This window comes from Pseudophryne corroboree, chromosome 8 (assembly GCF_028390025.1).
Source record: "Pseudophryne corroboree isolate aPseCor3 chromosome 8, aPseCor3.hap2, whole genome shotgun sequence".
NCBI classification, from domain to species: domain Eukaryota; kingdom Metazoa; phylum Chordata; class Amphibia; order Anura; family Myobatrachidae; genus Pseudophryne; species Pseudophryne corroboree.
In genome coordinates, this window is record NC_086451.1 from 55,641,560 (window position 1) to 55,656,315 (window position 14,756).

Here is a 14,756-nt window from a genome sequence, read left to right on the forward strand (position 1 = left end):
CCTCTTATAAAATCTGACCTGCAGATAAGCTCTGACGGCTGGGGCCATAAAATAATATGTATTCAATGTTAATGAAAGTGTCACCGTATGGCTAAATAACTACCTATACACATGTTCAACTTCTCCTAAGTTTTCAAATGTGGTTTGTACTATTGAGATGCCCATAGTTGGGCACAGATCTATACTCCTTCCCCGGCCTCGCTGTTCCGCCCTGCGGGTCACGTGACAGGAGAATGACGTCGCCACGTATCGCGACGATGTTCACTCGGGTTGCATAGCAACTGGGCAACCCCCGTCATTGTGCCGCGCGCCGGAGTGTACTCTGGTTGCTTAGCAACCGGGTCACATCCGTCAGGCCACTTTCATTGGCCGTCGCCGGTCACGTGACCGGGAAGCATGGGGGCCACCGGACGGAGCACCGAGGCTGGGACATCTCTCTCCCCCCTACGAGATTACAACATCTCAGGTAATTTCAGCAGGTGGATAGATATAGTTCCCCAAGCAAGGGGTTCCTAAGAGTGATATAAGAAACACCATCATTCATATAACATATAGTCTGGGAGTAGGTCATGTGATTGCACTGACCTTTAACCCCTATACTATCCAGTTCCATTCATTGTATATTTGTACGATTTTATACTATATATATATATATATATATATATATTTTTTTTTTTTTGTGGGTTTGCCTCCTACTAATCGCTCTTTTTATCTAATAGGATTAGTGATAATGTAGAATTACTGTTTTTACTAACACTGTGGATGATTGAATAGTTATTGTTACACACCTGTTGGGCATCAGGTCATTAATAGGGTTTAAATAGATCCCTTAATCAGAGGGAGCTTTACTTCTGATGAAGCTAGGTGACCGAGCCTAGGGAAACGCGTTAAGTGTGAAAGCTGCCATCACCACTATCATCAGTGTTCCACATTACTACGGATCCAGATATGGACTTATAACAATTAGTTTTGGAACACCTGCTTTGGAATTTTTCCCTGTGGGACATTCACATTACAGCACCGACTGGAGGGACCCAGCTTGAATACAAGTGATACAGCTTGCTTGCTGTTTTCTAAAGCCTCTGGAAGCCTCCGTCCTCACGGGTAACACCAGCTGTATTTCATTTCTCTTCCCCAGGGAACTTTGTCCAGTGTTCTAGTCCGGGATCCATAGTGGACATTTATTAGCAGCACATCCAAATGCTTCACAGCTCCATATATGCCCTTAAACTTCATGTATATATGTGAATTTTATTATTTATTTTATTAATTGATGTTTAGTAAATAAATCCAAGTGTGCTTTTACAATCATCCATAGTTTTCTAATTATTTACTATTGGAGAAACAGCCAGCGCCGGCTTAAGTGCCTTTCGTTGTAAAAATTCTATTGGGACTGACAATCCCTTGCTGGCAGCTGTGACAGCGCGTCTGGAATTTCTCTTTTTTCCTTTAGTGTTGGAATGACGTATGAAACGTGGAGACTGAATGAAGTCCTGCGCATATGCGCTGATGTTTAATAAACACAAAAGTCACAGAACAATAATATAATAATAGATGGTACGTAGCATTGGTAGTAGCAGAAATTAAATGATAAACGGTAACTGAATCCAAGGTAATGATAAAAAGTATTTGGCAACACAGATATATCTTGGTGATAAGTTGATGGCTGAATGCAGAAGGTTTAAAGCAAATAAAGTCTCTGACAACAAAACGTGAAAATAACTTGATAACTGGATGCAAATGGTTTTAGGCAAAATAAAGTCACTGGTAACACAAATGTGAAATAACCTGGTAGCTGGATGTAAATGGATTTGTAAATAATAATTGAAACAAAGCAAAACTCCGGTAACGTGGAATGACTTGGTAAATAAATGTAAATGGTGTAGAAAACAGAACTCCGGTAATACTTGCAAAGCACACAGTCTCTGATAACTAAACGTGGAATGACTTGGTAAATAAATGTAAATGGTTTAGAAAACAGAACTCCGGTAATACTTGCAAAAGCACACAGTGTCTGTAACATAAAAGTTCTTTAGCCAAGCAAGGCCCAGGCAGGAGACAGTCCTACTGTAACTCAGCATGCTTGTTAAGTGCTGGATGCAATGCACAGAATGGAATGCTGGTAATAAAGTGCACAAGTTAGGCAATGAATAACACCTGAGGAGAGTCTCTTACTGCTGATGAACTGTGGCAGGCTGTGGCTGGAGTCTGGAACAAGCAGGAGAAATGCATAATGATGAATGGAATGAAATGATGAGAGGAACCACGGGGAACCACTGGAGACTGGAACACGGGGAACCACTGGAGACTGGAACACGGGGAACCACTGGAGACTGGAACACGGGGAACCACTGGAGACTTGACACACCAAATGTGACTCGTTGTCCAAGGCGATGAGAATGAGCCAGGAACTGGAGTTTATACCATACTTGCCTACCCTCCCGGAATGGCCGGGAGGCTCCCGAAAAACGGGTGACCCTCCCGGCCCCCCGGAAGAGCAGGCAAGTCTCCCGATATCCGCGGGTCACCCCCTGCCCGCCGCCCACTTAACGAGTAAAGTGGGCGGTCCGGGCAGGCGATGACGCGATTCTTTTTGAATCGCGTCATCGTAACCACGCCCCCTGCTGTATAATGCCGGTAATCGCGGCATTACACAGCAGGGAGCGTGGCTTAAATGACGCGGTTCAGAAGCCACGCCCCGTTCCGCCTCCGTTCCACCTCTGGCCCGCCCCCCTGTCACGTCACCTCACTGCCCGCCCCCCCTGCTGAGCCGACGGGCTGCTCTCTCCCGGAGAGAGCAGCCCAGAAGTCGGCAACTATGGTTTATACCCCTTGCTCTGTGATGATTGGATGAATCTCTGTGAGAACACACCCTCCAGGATTGGGTGCCCAGATCAGCTGAGAGTTAACTGGAGATGGTGATTAACCGGGAGAATAATTCTGTAGACAGTTAATGCAATGCACTGCTGGTTGCTGGCTGGGATCAGTAGTGCACCGGGAGTTAATGCTGTTTAACTAGAAGCACTGTGTACTCCAGGCTGCTGGCTGAAACCAGTGGTTACCAAAAGATAGAACTGGTTAGGTGGAGCACAGTGAGGTGTGGGCTGCAGGAGACTGAAGACTGGAACTGCTGGGACCTGTAGTTCCACAGGTCCAATTCACAGGGAATACTCTGAAAACAGAGGACTGAAGCCAGGAGATGCCTGTTCACTGGAAGTGATGCAATGGAGAATGCGGATTCCTGACAGGAATCGGCCAAACTGTATGGCCTCGTAGGCCACTACCATATTTCCCAACAACCGAGTACATTGATGAATCGACACTCTTGTTGGTTTCAGAATTCGTTTGACCATTCTCTGGATTTCCAGAGCCTTTTCTACTGGAAGAAATACCCTCTGTGTCTAGTATGATCCCCAGAAAGGACAATCTTGTCGTCGGTTCCAACTGTGACTTTGGAAAATTTATGATCCAACCGTGATGTTGAAGTACTGTCAGGGAGACTGCAATGTTCTGCACCAACCTTTCCCTGGACCTCGCTTTTATCAGGAGATCGTCCAGGTAAGGAATTATATTGACTCCTTGCTGTCGAAGGAGGACCATCATCTCCGCCATCACCTTGGTAAACACCCTCGATGCCGTGGATAGTCCGAATGGCAACGTCTGAAATTGGTAATGACAATCCTGTATCGCGAATCTCAGATAAGCTTGATGTGGAGGATAAATGGGAACAAGTAAGTAGGTATCTCTTATGTCCACCGACACCATGAAGTCCCCTTCCTCCAGACTGGAAATCACTGCACTCAGAGATTCCATCTGGAACTTGAACCTTTGCAGGTAGAGATTCAGAGCTTTCAGGTTTAGAATCGGTCTGACCGAGCCATCCGGCTTCGGAACTGGGAATAGGTTTGAGTAAAACCCTTCTCCTTGTTGTAACAAGGGAACCAGGACAATAACTTGATCCTGACACAATTTTTTTATTGTTGCTGCTACCACTTCCCTGTCTGGGATAGAAGCTGTCGAAACAAGAAGAGCGACCGTGCACCGGTATGTTATGAATTGCAAGAATTGTAAGAAACCAACAAATGGACAATTATAGTATTGGAAAGGAGATTTAAGCCTTTCAAAATGTGGTCCCTATTGGTGGTGCGCCTAGAGCTAGAAAGTACAGATACTAACGAGAGGAGAGAGAGAAAGCTCTTGTGTGGGCGCACTCTTGAAGAAAGAAGAAGGAATTCTTCAGTTATTAGTAATAATAAAAACTTAATTTTTATTGATCAACAATTAAAAAATTATTACCCCTCTACGATCCAAGAAAAGGTGTAGGCATAGGAAAGACGTGAGAAAATATAAAATGTTCTGGTCTGTTAATCACACGAGAAGGATTAGAAAGGCTGCAGACACTTGATAGTCTGACACCCGTTTCTCCTGACCAGTACAGATAATCTGTATTAATGAGACCGACCAGGGAGGTCAATAGTGTGTCTTAGAGAACCACTTAAAACTGGTTAATACTAAGCAGTTGAGTATTCACCTGTTATTCCATATTGTGCAGAATTAGAAATATCTATATTGACATGATCTGGACGCGGCAAGGATAGAAAGAAGTTTTTGAAAGAACAAATAGTGGTGATACTGCTGTTGGTGTCCACCCTTCAAAAGAAGGGGAATAGTCCCTACTCTACAACACCAGGTATTCCCAGGGAGTCTCCTCTCAAGGTACTGACCCGGCCCGACGCTGTTTAGCTTCCAAGATTGGACGAGATCGGGCATTAGCAGCGTGGTATGATAGTAGAGAGGCTATCTACCAATGAGAGTGCACCTATATGAAGATGGTAGAGTAGAGATTTAGAAAGATAAAGCCATATAGTGTGTAGATCTGCTTTCCACGTTAGGCAGGGTGAAACAATTGTCACTCAGTGGCAAAGTACATCCTAGGATCGTGGATGAGAGTCTACGGAAATTAGTAACTAGTGAAAAAAGAGAGAAAAAATGTTTTTTAGAATTTGGACTAGTGGTTACTCTCCCTGAGGGAAAAAAACCTCGTCACAAAATATGCAGCGTCAGATAAATTAATACATGTAGGTATAATTCGCACATATGTATCCCTTTTGTGCAAGGCAGAAAAACATTGTTTTTAGAAAATATTGTGTAGACAAAACAGTTCTCCTCCTCTTTCCCACCCAGTATTCCATCTCTTCTTTTGGAGTTCATATATATATTTTTCCAAATTTTTGATCACTTACTATTCTCCTATACACCTAGTGATTGTATATTTTCACCCCGTTTTTTCTTTTCTCGTCACTTATCCCCACTAACCCAAAATTTCAAGGTTAAGAATTTTCCTTATCCCATCACATCCGCTATATAATAGGGGTTTTAGGCTTTCACTACACCCCATGTCCCCATGGTCTATTTAATTAATTTTTCTGACGCTATCGGTTACGTGCCTTAACTAATAAATATATATATAAAAATAATACAAAAATATAATAAATAAATCTAATGCAACCCCATATTATCCACATACTAATTTTAACCCTACTTCATCCACATAACAAGTATAACCATATCTACATCCCCTTTTTTTCACATAGCACACATCTCCCTTGCTCCCCTGACCGTCATGATAATTCACTGCTTCCCGCATTCCTGTTTATCCTATTTCCCCCTCACTCCCCTTCTTTTTAGTATAGAACATTCCCACACATCCCACTCATCTCAGCCCCTTAAAATTACCTCTCATACATAGATAAAAAATAAAATATGATTTTTTATATATCCTTTTTGCACAATATATATTTTTCTCTAGTTCTGGCAGTTTTGCCCTTTTTCAATATGGCGCCACGGCATTCAATTTAGTGACTGCCTTTCCCAAATCACAGTGAGTTCGGCATTATTGACACAATACAGGAGCATAATCTCCCAGGCCAACTTAATTGGTGGTATTAATACCCCGTCTGGCAAAGGCATGTTATAACCCTCCTCTCATTGGCCCCAGTGCCCATGGACCCTCCCACACCCCTCGACCGCTTTTTCAGTGAGATTAATTAATTTTCCTATTTTTAATATACTCAGTAATATACCTTTTAGCAAATCCCAATCATTGGATCTAATACCCGGTTACCCTATAAAGAATATTCATACTTTAATTTCACCAGTGCATACTCCACAATAGTATGTACCACTGGCAATCCCATATTTAATATGGCGCCATCATCTTCCCTCGACTAGGTTCCCCTATTGCTCCTATCATCTCAGCTCTCGTCACACTCACGTCCACTAGCCTCTCTTCTAGTCCGCCCACCTATCGCGTCATTTTACGCACCTACGTTCCGATTGGCTGCGACGCGTCATTTGCTTCTCATCGTTTTCCCGCATCTCCATGGGAACGTCCATACCTCCTCTCCAGTGACCAATTGGGTACGCACAGCCCATTGGCTGCTATCTAACATCAGCAGGGTTTTAAACCCCTCACACACTATCGACTATGAGATCCCGGAAGTGAACAAGCCCAACGGGCGAAACGCGTTTTCCACTGACTACAGCGTGGGACCTGTCCTTGGAGGACCCTCTATTATCATCTATTTCCTTATCCTGACACTTTGTGTATCACTTTTCTACCTGTATTTTCCTATGTGTAATTTAGATTTGAATTCTAATTTCTATAGGTGCCTTTGATATGCATTAAGCATATCCACCAACGCTGCATATCATGCAGTTAGGATTTTTTGTGCTCTTTACAGCATTATAATCCTACATATTGCAGGCCAGTATTATTGGTATATGTGCTCATTATATTTGGCACACTATTCAATACTGCATGGTGCATACTGAGGATCTCTCGCGCATATTACAGTTTGGTAGTCCTATAGATTGCAGATTATTACAACTGCAATAGGTGCACTTTTCATTTGGCTCACCAATTAATAATATAAGCCTGCATTTGGGATTTCTTGTGCACAATATAGCCTCATAACCCTATAGATTGCAGGATATACTTATTTTTGTACACATTGTTTCATTCCCTATGTATGCAGGGTGCTATACCCTTTAGGTTGTTTTTCTAAAAACAATGTTTTTCTGCCTTGCACAAAAGGGATACATATGTGCGAATTATACCTACATGTATTAATTTATCTGACGCTGCATATTTTGTGACGAGGTTTTTTTCCCTCAGGGAGAGTAACCACTAGTCCAAATTCTAAAAAAACATTTTTTCTCTCTTTTTTCACTAGTTACTAATTTCCGTAGACTCTCATCCACGATCCTAGGATGTACTTTGCCACTGAGTGACAATTGTTTCACCCTGCCTAACGTGGAAAGCAGATCTACACACTATATGGCTTTATCTTTCTAAATCTCTACTCTACCATCTTCATATAGGTGCACTCTCATTGGTAGATAGCCTCTCTACTATCATACCACGCTGCTAATGCCTGATCTCGTCCGATCTTGGAAGCTAAACAGCGTCGGGCCGGGTCAGTACCTTGAGAGGAGACTCCCTGGGAATACCTGGTGTTGTAGAGTAGGGACTATTCCCCTTCTTTTGAAGGGTGGACACCAACAGCAGTATCACCACTATTTGTTCTTTCAAAAACTTCTTTCTATCCTTGCCGCGTCCAGATCATGTCAATATAGATATTTCTAATTCTGCACAATATGGAATAACAGGTGAATACTCAACTGCTTAGTATTAACCAGTTTTAAGTGGTTCTCTAAGACACACTATTGACCTCCCTGGTCGGTCTCATTAATACAGATTATCTGTACTGGTCAGGAGAAACGGGTGTCAGACTATCAAGTGTCTGCAGCCTTTCTAATCCTTCTCATGTGATTAACAGACCAGAACATTTTATATTTTCTCACGTCTTTCCTATGCCTACACCTTTTCTTGGATCGTAGAGGGGTAATAATTTTTTAATTGTTGATCAATAAAAATTAAGTTTTTATTATTACTAATAACTGAAGAATTCCTTCTTCTTTCTTCAAGAGTGCGCCACACAAGAGCTTTCTCTCTCTCCTCTCGTTAGTATGGGATAGAAGCTGGTAAGGTCGATTTGAAAAAAATCTGCATGAGGGAATGTTTTGAAACTCCAGTTTGTACCCGTGGGACACTATTTGTAAGACCCACGGGTCCAGGCCAGATTGAACCCAGAACTGGCTGAATAGTTTCAGACTAGCCCCCACCTGAGCGGACTCCCGCAAGAGAGCCCCAGCGTCACGCTGAAGATTTGGTAGAGGCAGAGGTTGATTTCTGCTCCTGTGATCCTGGAGACGCAGTGGACTTTTTTCCCTTTTCCCCTTCCTTTACCCGCAAAGAAAGGGGAACCTTTACCCTTTGTAAATATTGGGTAGAAAGGACTGCATCTGAAGGTGATGTGTCTTTTTCGCCGGCGCAGGAGCATTAGACAAGAATGTCGACTTACCTGCGGTAGCCGCAGGAAGTAACGTATCCAGCCCATCTCCAAACAAGGCCTCACCTTCATACGGGAGAGCCTCCATATTCCTTTTGTAATCTGTGCCAGCATTCCATTGGCGAATCCACAACGCCCTTCGTGCTGAGACTGCCATGATAGCGGCTCTTCATCCCAAGAGACCAATAGCATTCATGGTTTTTAGCATGTACGCAGCAGCGTCTTTGATATGACCTAACGTTAGGAGTATCTTGTCTCTATCTAAGTTTTCTGACCACTTTTCAATAGCACTACTCACCCACGCACAGGCAATGGTAGGCCTGAGTAGTGTCCCATTGGCCACAAAAATAGATTACAACGTATTCTCGAACTGGCGGTTTGCCGGCTCCTTAAGTGAAGCCGTCCCAGGTGCATGGAAAATCACCTTGTTAGTTAACTGTGACAGGGCACTGTCTAAAATGGGGGGTGACTCCCACCCTTTCCTGTCCTCTGCAGGAAAAGGGTAAGCTGCCTTAATTCTTTTGGGAATCTGAAATTTATTTTCAGGTTAAACCAGGCTCCCTCAAAAAGACTGTTCAGCTCATGAGATGGAGGGAAAGTTGCATTAATTTACTTTGCTTTATTAAAGTAAGCCTTCTCCTGTGGTAGAGGAGGGGGCTCCGTAACTTCTAACACCTCATTTATAGCAACAATCCTGTATTGAATGTTTTCCGCTAACTTTGGATTTATTCCCCTGGAATCACTAGTGTCGACACAGGAATCAGAGTCCGTGTCGGTATCAGTTTGTACTACTTGTGCAAATGACCTTTTATGTGACCCAGAGGGGTCACCTGTGTATGAAAAGGCAGAACTATTAAAAATCACATCTTCAACAGATTTTTTTCAGTTTTCTGCATGAGACTCAGACTTATCCAATCTCTTACTGATATGATTCACACTATCACTTAATTCTTTCACCCAGTCAGGCTCTTGGTGTGACGGCAGCGCCACCACATTACAACTCTGTGTCCCTAAAATGGCTCCCACAGAGGAAGAGCTCCCTGCCTCAGACATGTCACACACGTGCACAATCACACCACAGACACTCCGGGGCTTATAGGGGACAGACCCACAGTAAAATCTGTCAGAGGGACACAGAAAGGAATTGTCAGTCCACAACTCAGCGCCTAAAGAAAAAATCCCTGTGTTGTGTACTTTGTACACAGAGACAAAAATCCCTGTGTCGCGTACTTTGTACACAGAGACTTTCCGCGCTATATATATTGCCAATAATAGGTTATAGTACCACAATATACACTTTCCCCCTTTTTGCACCCTGATACTAGATTCAGAAGTTGAGAGGAGGATCAGCGTTTCTTCCCCTACTTTTTGCTGAAAGAAAATGGCGCTGAGCAGTGTGCTGGCTGCCTGAGGAAGAAGCCCCGCCCCCTGCAATGGTACGTTTTTCCTCAGCTATTGAACTATATATTTATACTGGTGGGGGTGTAGGACTGTGCCACAGCATCATATGCCACCTTTTGCCAGTGAGAGTAGGTTTCATGCTGCCCAGGCCCCCCCCCCCCCCCCACGCTGTGCACTGTGTTATGGATAGCATGTTTGCGCAGCATTCCCGCTCGCTGCGTGGTACCTTAAGCCGTCCCGATGACCGGAGATCCCTCTCTGCAGACCTCCGGTAATACTACTCACCAGTCTTCTGGCTCTGTTAGGGGGGTGACGGTGTGCTGTGGGAGTGAGTGCATAGCTGCAGCTAGTGTTCAGTACCCTTCAGAAGCTAATGGCATCCTGTCAGCAGAAGCAGAGCCATGAAACTCTTTAGGAAGTTGTTTCCTACTTCTTCCCCCTAAGTCCCACGAAGCAGGGAGACTATTGCCAGCAGCCTCCCTGAAAATAAAAAACCTAACATAAAGTCTTACATTGAAAACTCAGTAGAGCTCCACTAGAGTGCGACCAGTCTGCCTGGGCACATTTTCTAAGCTGAGGTCTGGAGGAGGGGCATAGAGGGAGGAGCCAGTTCACACTCTGAAAAAGTCTTAAAGTGCCCATGGCTCCTGCGGAACCGTCTATACCCCATGGTACTGAAATGGACCCCAGCATCCTCTAGGACGTATAAGAAATACAAAATATGTATATCCTGTGAAATACCTATATTATCTAACAACCCTGATGCACGGAGCTCCCTCAGGGTACAGAATATAGGGATAGCCATATGTGTGAGATACACGAAATAGAGACCACACAGCAGCCATTGGCACACACTCAGTCACATATACAATGCAGAAATTATTACCAACAATAAAACTGCACTGGACCAGCAATACTAAGTAATTATGGGGGTGATTCCAAGTTGATCGCAGCCAGCAACTTTTTGCTGCTGGTGCGATCAACTATTCCCCGCCTATGGGGGAGTGTATTTTAGCTTAGCAGGGCTGCGATCGCTTGTGCAGCCCTGCTAAGCAAAAAAAGTTTTCATCACCCTAGGGGTAAGGCTGGAGCTACTTAACCTGTGTGACGGATCCAGCGATGTTCCTCCCGGCTTTGACGTCAGACATCCGCCCTCTGTTTGCCTGGACACGCTTGCGTTCGGGTGACCACTCCCCGAAAACGGCATCCAACGATGAGTATCCACCCCAGAACGCCTCTCCGATGTCAATCTTCATGCAATCGGCGCTGCGTCTTTTTTCGCTGTGCACGTCGTTGCCCGGTGACGCAACCACGCACGTGCGCAATGCGCACGCCATGCATGCACAGTTCCGACCCGTTCGCACCGCAGCGAAACACCGCTGCGTGCGAACGGGTTGGAATGACCCCCTATACCACTGAATAAAGCTATGTAGATATATATATGTAGATATATATATATATATATATATATATATATATATATACAGTGGGGATTGAAAGTTTGGGCACCTCAGTCAAAAATTAATTTTAATGTGCAAAAAGAAGCCAAGGAAAGATGGAAACATCTCCAAAAGGCATCAAATTACAGATTAGACATTCTTAAACAAATGTCAAAAAAAGTTTGATTTTATTTCCATCATTTACAATTTCAAAAGAACAGAAAACAAAAAATAGCGACTGCAAAAGTTTGGGCACCCTGCAGAGTTAATACCTTGTACTGCCCCCTTTGGCAAGTATCACAGCTTGTAAATGCTTTTTGTAGCCAGCCAAGAGTCTTTCAATTCTTTTTTGAGGTATCTTCGCCCATTCTTCCTTACAAAAGTCTTCCAGTTCTTTGAGATTCCTGGGCTGTCTGTGACGCACTGCTCTTTTAAGGTCTATCCATAGATTTTCAATTATGTTGAGGCAGGGCCGGCGACGGGGGGGGGGGTCAAAGGGGACAACTGTACCGGGCCCCAAGGGTCAGAGGGGGCCCCAAGGATATGCCACTTAGTGACCGTCAGGGATGTGAGTCGTCTTGTCCAAATAGGGCAGCGAGCTGTAGGTGGTGTGGGCGCAGCCTCAGAGTAAACAGGAGGGCGGGGGTAGCAAGTCTGCGCTGTATAGGACTGAGACAGCTGGCCATGTGGAGAGTGCCAGAGCTCCCTAAGGGCTCAGTACAAAATGAAAAAGGGGGTGTGCTCTCTCTACAATGGAGCCTCAGAGTGACAGGAGCCTCTTACACACAGTCATTATGTGGTTCAAGTGTGTACCTGCTATTCCGGGTCCCTATCTGTTGCAAGCAGTTATGGGACATGGCAGCAGCTCCGCTGGGCAGGATTCCTGTGCCCTGTGCTGGCCTCTTCTAGTGGGGTGTGAGGGCCGCATGGTACCTGCTGTGTGGTGTGCGGGTCTGGATAGTGGAAAGTGAATCTCTCCCCGGGGTAAGAGTGGATTGGTGAGGGTATATATTGCTTTGGCATAGGGTAGGGGAGCTGGGAATGCAGCATGTAGTCATTGGGGACAGACAGACTGAGGGAGCCACAGCTGGGTTGGACACATGTCCCCAGCATGGACGTTATTTGTGAGAATATTCCAATATGCCATATGCTGACTTTGCACTAGTCGTGTCTTGGATGACATTAAATAACTTTATGCTATGAATGGAGTGCTGGTCTTGTCTGCAGCATAGCCCCTGCTGGAGCCTCTGTGTGTGGATATATATATATATATATATATATATATATATATATATAAAATTAGATGGGGCCACACAGATATCACTGTACGGGGCCCCGAGATTTCTGTTGCCGGCCCTGTGTTGAGGTCAGGAGATTGTGAAGGCCATGGCAAAACCTTCAGTTTACGCCTCTTGATGTAATCCACCGTGGATTTTGAGGTGTGTTTAGGATCATTATCCATTTGTAGAAGCCAGCCTCTCTTTAACTTCAGCTTTTTCACAGATGGCATCAAGTTAGCGTCCAAAATTTGCTGGAATCTTATTGAATCCATTTTTCCTTCTACTCGTGAAATGTTCCCTGTGCCACTGGCTGCAATACAACCCCAAAGCATGACTGATCCACCCCCATGCTTAACAGTTGGACAGAGGTTCTTTTCATTAAATTCTGTGCCCTTCCTTCTCCAAACGTACCTTTGCTCATTCCGGCCAAAAAGTTAGATTTTAACCTCATCGGTCCACAGAACTTTATTCCAAAATGCATCAGGCTTGTCTATATGTTCATTTGCAAACTTCAAACGCTGATTTTTGTGGTGAGGACGTAGAAGAGGTTTTCTTCTGATGACTCTTCCATGAAGACCATATTTGTACAAGTATCTCTTTATAGTGGAATAGTGTACCACAACTCCAGTGTCTGCCAGATCTTCCTGGAGGGATCGTGCAGTCAAACGTGGATTTTGACTTGCTTTTCTCACAATCCTGCGAGCTGTTCTGTCTGATTTTTTTCTTGGTCTTCCAGATCTTGCTTTAACTTCCACTGTTCCTGATGACTGCCATTTCTTAATTACATTTCCGAACAGAGGATATGGGCATCTGATAACGCTTTGCTATCTTCTTATAGCCTTCTCCTGCTTTGTGAGCGTCAACTATTCTCAGTTTCAGTGTTCTACACAACTGCTTAGAGGAACCCATGGTGCTGATTGTTGGAGCAAGGTTAGATGAGTCTGGCCTTTTAAAACCTTTGAGATTGACATCACCTGGTCTTTCCAGACGATGATTGAGAACAATCCATGACACTGCCAGGTCTAAGCTGTCCAAAGGGGGCAGTACAAGGTATTAACTCTGCAGGGTGCCCAAACTTTTGCAGATGTCATTTTTTGTTTTCTGTTCTTTTGAAAGTGTAAATGATGGAAATAAAATAAAACTTTTTTTGACATGTTATAAGAATGTCTAATCTGTAATTTGATGCCTTTTGGAGATTTTGCCATCTTTCCTTGGCTTCTTTTTGCACATTAAAATGAATTTTTGACTGCGGTGCCCAAACTTTCAATCCCCACTGTATATATATATATATATATATATATATATATATACACTGCTCAAAAAAATAAAGGGAACACTTAAACAACACAATGTAACGCCACGTCAATCACACTTCTGTGAAATCAAACTGTCCACTTAGGAAGCAACACTGATTGGCAATCAATTTCACATGCTGTTGTGTAAATGGAATAGACAACAGGTGGGAATTATAGGCAATTAGCAAGACACCCCCAATAAAGGAGTTGTTCTGCAGGTGGTGACCACAGACCACTTCTCAGCTTCTATGCTTTCTGGCTGATGTTTTGGTCACTTTCGGAAGCTGGCGGTGCTTTCACTCTAGTGGTAGCATGAGACGGAGTCTACAACCCACACAAGTGGCTCAGGTAGTGCAGCTCATCCAGGATGGCACATCAATGCGAGCTGTGGCAAGAAGGTTTGCTGTGTCTGTCAGCGTAGTGTCCAGAGCATGGAGGCGCTACCAGGAGACAGGCCAGTACATCAGGAGACGTGGAGGAGGCCGTAGGAGGGCAACAACCCAGCAGCAAAACCGCTACCTCCGCCTTTGTGCAAGGAGGAACAGGAGGAGCACTGCCAGAGCCCTGCAAAATGACCTCCAGCAAGCCACAAATGTGCATGTGTCTACTCAAACGATCAGTAACAAACTCCATGAGGGTGGTATGAGGGCCCGACATCCACAGGTGGGGGTTGTGCTTACAGCCCAACACCGTGCAGGACGTTTGGCATTTGCTCTTCACAGATTAAAGCAGGTTCTCACTGAGCACATGTGACAGACGTGAGAGTCTGGAGACGCCAAGGAGAACATTCTGCTGCCTGCAACATCCTCCAGCATGACCGGTTTGGCAGTGGGTTAGTAATGGTGTGGGGTGGCGTTTCCTTGGGGGGGCCGCACAGCCCTCCATGTGCTCGCCAGAGGTAGCCTGACTGCCATTAGGTACCGAGAT

The 14,756-nt window shown here is 44.5% G+C and overlaps 2 pseudogenes; one reads left to right on the top strand and one right to left on the bottom strand.

Annotated features, from left to right (window-relative positions):
* Positions 1–4,675: 4,675 nt before the first annotated feature.
* LOC134950224 (5S ribosomal RNA) lies at positions 4,676–4,794 on the bottom strand (annotated as a pseudogene).
* A 2,614-nt stretch (positions 4,795–7,408) lies between these two features.
* On the top strand, positions 7,409–7,527 carry LOC134950143 (5S ribosomal RNA; annotated as a pseudogene).
* The last annotated feature ends 7,229 nt before the right edge of the window (positions 7,528–14,756 follow it).